Genomic DNA, 8,082 nt, shown 5'->3' with positions numbered 1-8,082 from the left:
CCTAACCCAAGTCTGCAGGCTCCAAGGCAGGAGACCTGGAGAGAGGAGGGGAGTCACAGGGTCTGGAGGAGGAAAGACCCAAAGCTTTGGTTGGTTAGTGATTAAAGATCTCCCAGGCCAGCTGCCGACGGCACCTAGCTACACAGTCGTGTGGCCTAGTGGTAGAACACTAGCCTAGTACCATGCAAGGGCTTGGTTGAATCCTCAGCAGATAGATGGATGGATGGACAGGCCACATTCACCTGTAACCATCAGTACTGTCTGGGGTACTTCCAGAGAAAAGGAAAAAGCTTTCCTGTTTCTCCCAGCATCTCCCGTGGGCTGTATTATCTGTAATATAGAAAAGAAGAGGGATAAAGAGAACAGAGCCAAACCTAGTAGGTTATTAAATAATACTTGTGGTTATAAAATGTGAAATCAGAGATAGAACAAAATTATTGATTATTAAAAATAAAACCTCTTTGTAGAGAGAAACTCCAGATTAATTATTAAGGGGAAATTCCAGAGTTAAAGACCCAGAGTAAAGAACGAAATAATAAACAAGTTAAACATCAGGCTACTGAAATGTGGTAAATAACAGCAGAATTCAGGAAAAGCCAGGAAACCTACCAGGTGGTTTGGCCTTAGACTTGGTAAATAGGTAACTTGGGAGGTGTGAAAGGTGGTTTGGTAAATAGAAAATTCAGGATGTGTGAAATGGGGTTTTGGCTACTAGGAAACTTGGGTTGTGTTTTTGTAAATCGGAAGCTTGGAGCACGTTTCAGTAAACATTAGTTAAATGCTAACTGTAAGGTCCATTCCTGGACGGCGAACAGTCCTCACCCAGTACCTGCGTTACCTAGGCAACTGGGATACCTGGAAGAGGTCACATCCACATCCGCTGAGGTCACATCTTAACCTGATGTGGCCACACCTTTCTCCCACCTGATCCCACTTCCCTTTACCTGGACACACCCTTCCCCACCCCCTACCCTATATAAGGCCTAAACCACGGCCAGACCGCCCTCTTTTCCTTTTGCCAGCCGCGTGGAGTGCCAACCTTGCCTGGTCCCAGCAGGTCTACTGAATAAACCTACCCCTTACCTGAATACCACCTGCGTGGTGCAGTTCTTACTCGGCCACCTCTTTTTAAAAACCTAACATAAATGGTGCCGTGACTCGGATAAAGGGCTTAAAGTCAGGATAGCTGGATTCCTCTCTGTTTTTTTTCCTTTTCTTTTTTTTCGTTTTTTGTTTGTTTTCCCCTTTTTGCTCTGAGGAATACCCACAGTTCTGACGGCCTTTTATGAACCCGTCTATCTGCTGCGGACACAGTGCATCAATTCTATTGCTGGCCTCTGCATCTTCCTCCACACTTCTACATTTTGGTGAGTGACCTACTCTCTAAGGGTTCTCTGTCGTTCAGTCTCTTTCCAGATACCACGCCGGAGAACCTACTAGGCCTTTACTTGACTCTGGTTGCTCGTCACTTCTCTCTAGAGGGCTCGGTGGTAAGTTGGGACACCGCTTCCATTCAGTAAGCCCTCCTTCACTCACTAAATTTTCCTCTTAAGTTTTTCTCTTTTACATTTCCAATGGGTGGTTGTAAGTCACGCCCAAAGGAGCTACATTTTTTAATCCTTTGTCCTTTCAGCACATAATTTTCTTTTCTTTTTTCTTTTTCTTTTTTTTTTGGGCGGGGGAGGGGAGGGTCCAGTAGTGGGGCCTGAACTCTAGGCCTGGGCGTTGTCCCTCAGCTCTTCAGCTCAAGGCTAGCGCTCTACCACTTGAGCCACAGCACCACTTCCGGCTTTTTTCTTTTTGCTTATGTGGTGCTGAGGAATCGAACCCAGGGCCTCTGGCGTGCAAGGCAAGCGCTCTACTACTGGGCCACCTTCCCAGCCCCTCTTTTCTTTTTTTTTCTTTTTTGTTCAGTCATGGGGCTTGAATTCTGGGCCTGGACACTGTCCCACAGATCTTCAGCTCAAGGGTAGAGCTCTACCACTTGAGCCACAGCACCACTTCCAGCTTTTTCTGTTTATGTGGTGCTGAGGAACCGAATCCAGGGTCTCATGCATAAGAGGCAAGTATTCTACCACTGAGCCACCTTCCTAGCCACCTTCCCAACCCCTCAGCACATACTTTTCTTTCTTTTTTTTTTGGTCAGTTGTGGGGTTTGAACTCTGGGCCTGGGTGCTGTCCCTTAGCATTTCAGCTCAAGGCTAGCACTCTACCACTTGAGCCACAGAGCCACTTCTGGCTTTTTTCTTTTTGCTTATGTGGTGCTGAGGAATCGAACCCAGGGCCTCAGACATGCAAGGCAAGCGCTCTACCACTGTGCAACCTTCCCAGCTCAACTCTTGGATTGATTTGCATTTTGCAGGCTGTTACGTAAATAGAATTGCTTTTTAAGTGGTCTTGCTTTTTTTTTATTTTTTTGTGGTCAGTTGTGGGGGTTGAACTCTGGCCCTGGATGCTGTCCATGAGCTCTTCAGCTCAAGGCAAGTGCTCTACCACTTAAGCAACATCACCACTTCTGGTTTTCTGGTGGTTTATTAGACATAAGAATTTCACAGGAAGGCTGGGAAGGTGGCTCAGTGGTAGAGCGCTTGCCTTGCATGCATGAGGCCCTGGGTTCAATTCCTCAGCACCACATAAGCAAAAAGAAAAAAGTTGGAAGTGGCGCTGTAGCTCAAGTGGTAGAGCGCTAGCCTTGAGCTGAAGAGCTGAGGGACAGTGGCCAGGCCCAGAGTTCAGGCCCCTCGACGGACCAAAAAAAAAAGAATTTCACAGGCTGGGGCTGGGAAGGTGGCTCAGTGGTAGAGCGCTTGCCTTTTATGCCTAAGGCCCTGGGTTCGATTCCTCAGCACCACATAAGCAAAAAGAAAAAAGCCGGAAGTGGTGCTGTGACTCAAGTGGTAGAGCTCTAGTCTTGAGCTGAAGAGCTGAGGGACAGCGCCCAGGTCCAGAGTTCAGGCCCCACGACCGGACCCAAAAAAAAAAAAAGAAAAACGAACTTTACAACTTTGGGGACAGGGGTAGTAGGAAGGGATAGTAAGGAGGAAGCAACAATGCTTGATAAGAAATGTACTCATTACCTTGCCCATGTAATTGTAACCCCTCTGTACAGTATTTTCACAAAATAATAATGATAATAATAATTTAAAAAATAAAATAAAACATCCAAAACAGAAGATGGGTTATTTATAAATGCATCATAGGCTAGGCGCCCGTGGCTCACACCTATAATCCTAGCTACCAAGGAGGCTGAGATCTGAGGATCATGGTTCAAAGCCAGCCTGGGCAGGACAGTCCATGAGACTGTTATCTCCAATATACCACCAGAAAACTGGAAGTGGCGCTGTGGCTCAAGTGGTAGAGTGCTAGCCTTAAGCTGAAGAGCTGAGGGACAGCGCACTAGCCTAGAATTCAGACCCCACGACTGACAAAAATAAATAAGTGCGTCATAATATACTCTTCAAAACTAGAATACTTTTTTTCTCCCAGATTTGTGTCTACCCATTAAAGTACTATGTTTTGTTTTGTTTTTTTAAAAAAAAGCATTGTTGACTAATACCTCTAATCCTAGTAACTCTGGAGGCTAAGATCTGAGGACCATGGTTAAAAGCCAGCTCAGGCAGACAAATTTGAGAGACTCTTATCTCCAATTAATCAGCAAGAAGCCAGAAGTGAAAGTTTGGCTCAAATAATATAGCACTGGCAGGGGGAAAAAGCACTCAGGCAAATTCAAGCCCTTATACATGCACTGAAAAGAAAAAAATTCCTCCCCATGGGATCTAATGCTTTTTTCTTGTTTCCATTAGTTTTGTCGTAATACCTTTTCTCCTGAACATTTTGTTTTTGGTTTTGTTTCCTGTTTTGGTCAGTTGTAGGGCTTGAATTCAAGGTGTGGGCTATTCCCAGAGCTTTTTTGCTCAAGGCATGTGCTATACCACTTTAAGCCACAGCTCCACTTCTGGTTTTGGGGTGGTTAATTGGAGATGAGTCTCACTGATTTTCCTGCCTGGGCTGGCTTTGAACTGTGACCCTCAGGTCTCAGTCTCTTGATAGCTAGAATTATAGGCGTGAGCCACCAGCTAACATTTTCTTCTTTGATGAAGTATGCATGCCAAAATGTCCACATATCTTAAGTATGCAGTTCACCAAATATTCACAAACTGAACCATCCATCATCAAACTGAGAAACAGCATGACCAGCACCCCAGCAGCTCCACGGGTGGTTGTTATACCCAAGAGGTAATTACTATCCTCATTCCCAACAGTATAGGTCACTGTAACAGCTAATTTTTTTTTCTGCAGCCTTGACTTGGTGATGGTGCCAGCTATTTTACTCAAAACCTATGATGCTGCTATGAAGGTATTTTAAACCTTCAAGTAGATTGCCTATGATAGTATGGATAGGCCTCATGCATTCAACTGAAAGCTTCAAGATAAAAAACTAAGATTTTTCTTTTCTTGTACATGCCAGTACTAGGGCTCAAACTCAGGACCTGGGCACGTTTTTTGTTAACTTTTTTGCTCAAGGCTGGCACTCTACCCCTTGAGCCACAGCTCCACTTCTGACTTTTTGGTTGTTATTTGGAAATAAGAATCTCCTAGATTTTCCTGTCTGGGTTGGCTTCCAATTTTGATCCTCAGATCTCAGCCTCCTGAGTAGCTAGGATTTCAGACTTGAGCCATTGGAACTGGAAGACAGTTTTGTCCTTGCTCTATGCAAGAGTCATGGATTCCATTGTTTGAAATATGAGGCAAATAGTGTCAGCCTGCCTGACACTGATGTTAACATGGCCAAGACAAAGCTACAGAAGTAATTTTAGGGTTTTAGTGGTTTTTTTGGTCAGTAGAAATGAAAGGTATTAAGTTAATAATAGTACATTTCTGGTTTTGTATGAATGAAAGCTGTTTTCTGGTTGCGCAACTTAGTAAATTCTGGCTGTTGCCTAAGAATATAATGTGAGGGGGCTGGGAAGGTGGCTCAGTGGTAGAGCACTTGCCTTGCATGCTCGAGGCCCTGGGTTCGATTCCTCAGCACCACATAAGAAAAAAGCCGGAAGTGGCGCTGTGGCTCAAGTGGTAGAGTGCTAGCCTTGAGCTGAAGAGCTGAGGGACAGCGCTCAGGCCCCACGACTGGACCCAAAAAAAAAAAAAAGAATATAATGTGAAACATTTAAATAAATTGGTGAGCTGGGAAGGTGGCTCAGTGGTTGATTGCTTGCCTTGTATGCATGTGGCCCTGGGTTTGATTCCTCAGCACCACATAAGCAGAAAAAGCTGGAAGTGGCACTGTGGCTCAAGTGGTAGAGTACTAGCTTTCAGCTGAAGAGCCGAGAGACAGCGCCTAGGCCCAGAGTTTAAGCCCCACAACTGACCAAAAAATAAAAATAAAAAAAATAGGTTGGCAAGCTGGCTTTATCGTTTGTTTTTGTTTTGCTGGTCGTGGGGCTTGAACTCAGGGCCCAGGCGCTGTCTCTGGGCCATTTTGTGCTCAAGGTTAGCTCTCTACCACTTGAGCCACAATACCACTTTCAGCCTTTTTTTTTTTTTTTTTTTGAGTAGTCTATTGGAGATGAGTCTCCCAGGGACTTTTCTGCCCAGGCTGGCTTTGAACTTCCATCCTCATACCTCAGTAGCTAGGATTATGGGCATGAGCCACCAGCACCTGACTCTGTGTGTGTGTGTGTGTGTGTGTGTGTGTGTGTGTGTGTGAGTTGTGGGGCTTGAACTCTGGGCCTGAGCACTGCTCCTGAGCTCTTCAGCTCAAGGTTAGCCCACTACCACTTGCACCACAGTGTCACTTCCAGTTTTCTGGTGGTTAATTGGAGATAAGAGTCTCACTGAGGGCTGGGATGTAGCTCAGTGGCAAAGTGGTTGCCTACCAAGTGCAACATCCTGGGTTTGATCCCCACTACCAAAAACACAAAAAAATACAGTTAAAAGAAAAACAAGGCTGCCCAGCCCCAGTGGCTCACGCCTGTAATCCTAGCTACTCAAGAGGCTAAGATCTGAGGATCATGGTTCAAAGCCAGCCAGAGCAGGAAAGTTCGTGACACTCTTATATCCAATTAACCACCCGAAAATTGGAAGTGGTGATGTGGCTCAAGTGGTAGAGCACTTGCCTTGAGCTGAAGAGCTGAGAGACAGTACCCAGGCCCAGAGTTCAAGCCCTAGGACTGACCAAAAAAAAAAAAAAAAGTCACAGACTTTCCTGTCCAGGCTGGCTTTGAACCACAATCCTCAGATCTCAGCCTCCTGAGTAGCCAGGATTACAGGTGTGAGCCACTGGCTCCCAGCTATCATTTGTTTTTAAAGATAAAATTAAACATATATAGATCTATATCCCACCTAATACTTTTGTTTCTGTGGAAGACTCTGCTTAATATAGTTTGCTTTGTTTTGTACATTCTGTAAATGGATTGCACAACATATACCTGTTTCCACCTGATACTTGTTTATTATATTTGTGAGATTCATCCATTCAACTGACAATGGACCTTTGGAGTAAGAAATAGCTATCTAGCTGGGTGCCAGTGGCTCTCACCTGTAATCCTAGCTACTCAGAAAGCTAAGATCTGAAGATCGTGGTTCAAAGCCAGCTAGGCAGGAATGTCCATGAGACTCTTATCTCCAATTAAACCACTCAGAAAACTGGAAGTGGCACTGTGGCTCAAATGGTAGAGTGCTCGCTTTGAGCTAAAGAGCTGAGGAACAGCACTCAGGCCCAGAGTCCAAGCCCCATGACTAACCAAAAAAAAAATTAAAAATTAAAAATTAAAAAATTTAAAAAAGAAAGAAAAAAAGAAATAGCCACCTAAACGTCTAGTTTCTATTGGGACCACAGCCAGAAGGTGGCGCCAAAACATCTCACATAGAACTAAAGTGCTCTGTACCTGCTGTCCCTGATAAAAGTAACAGCTGAAGTTTTCAGTGGCTTTCACCTTACATAGTATTGCTAGGATGCAACCTTTACATTGGAACTGGAATCTTCACATTTCTAAATTCAACACCACATGAATCAATAAACTTGAAGTGCTTAATGAGGACACAAAAGGTCTTGGCAGAACTCAGATGGGAGAAGCAGCTGACAGGCCTTGAGTCTAGCACTGGAGAGGTCAGCAGCCTGGAATGACTGAGACATCCCCTAATTGCCAGCCAATGGATCCTCAGTCTCACAGATGCCAACAGAGCCACACGGCTCTTCACAGTACCATACTTTATTGCCTCATTTCCTGAGCGCCTGCATGGGGGAACTGGATGACAGTTATATAGATATTGGTTTGTAATTTGGGAGGATCTCTGAGCTCAGGAACCCTGAATATCACCAAAAACTCAGAAGAAAAGAACGATGAAAAGGATACACTAGGCGTAAAAGTACCAAAAAGTCACTTTTTTTTTTCAGTGCTAGAGATGGAACCACTGAGCCATTCCCCTAAACCCAACAACAGGCTTTTATTAGTAGAAAAGAGATCAGATCCTGCAATCCCACTACTGGACATTTACCAAAATGATCACAAACAAGACCATACTAAAGCTACCACCACAACTATGTGTATTGAGCATTATTTACCATAGCTAAGATATGGAACTAACCCAGATGCCCCTCAGTAGATGAATGGATCAAGAAAATGTGATGTAGGTATGTAGGTAGGTATGTGTATGTATGTATATGTATAATGGGATTCTATGCCCCCATCAGAAAGAATGACCTTGCCTCACTTGTTAGGAAATGGAAAGTCTTGGAAAAAATTATATGAAGTGAAGTAAGCCAGGCCCAAAGAAGCATAGGTCCCATGGTTTCCCTTATTTGCAATAACTAGTATATGTCTAGGACAAGCAGAAAAGGTCAAAAGCTATGTACATATGACCAGATAAGATGATGTTAAGTAAAATGAACCCCAAGATAGGGACATAAATGGTTTTTTCTTTCTTGCTATTGTTCCTAACCCATTTATAATGTACCATGTGATTTTTTTTTTTGTTTCTTTGTATGTTCCTCCCCCATGGTATAACCCCTGTTTTCACTGTATTTGATTCCAGTGCTTTGCATCTTGTATATACACTTCTCTAGCTTGGGGAGGGGAAGGG

Source organism: Dipodomys spectabilis, unplaced genomic scaffold (assembly GCF_019054845.1).
Source record: "Dipodomys spectabilis isolate Male_0828 unplaced genomic scaffold, ASM1905484v1 ptg000083l, whole genome shotgun sequence".
Classification (NCBI taxonomy): domain Eukaryota; kingdom Metazoa; phylum Chordata; class Mammalia; order Rodentia; family Heteromyidae; genus Dipodomys; species Dipodomys spectabilis.
Note: the sequence above shows the minus strand (reverse complement) of the source record.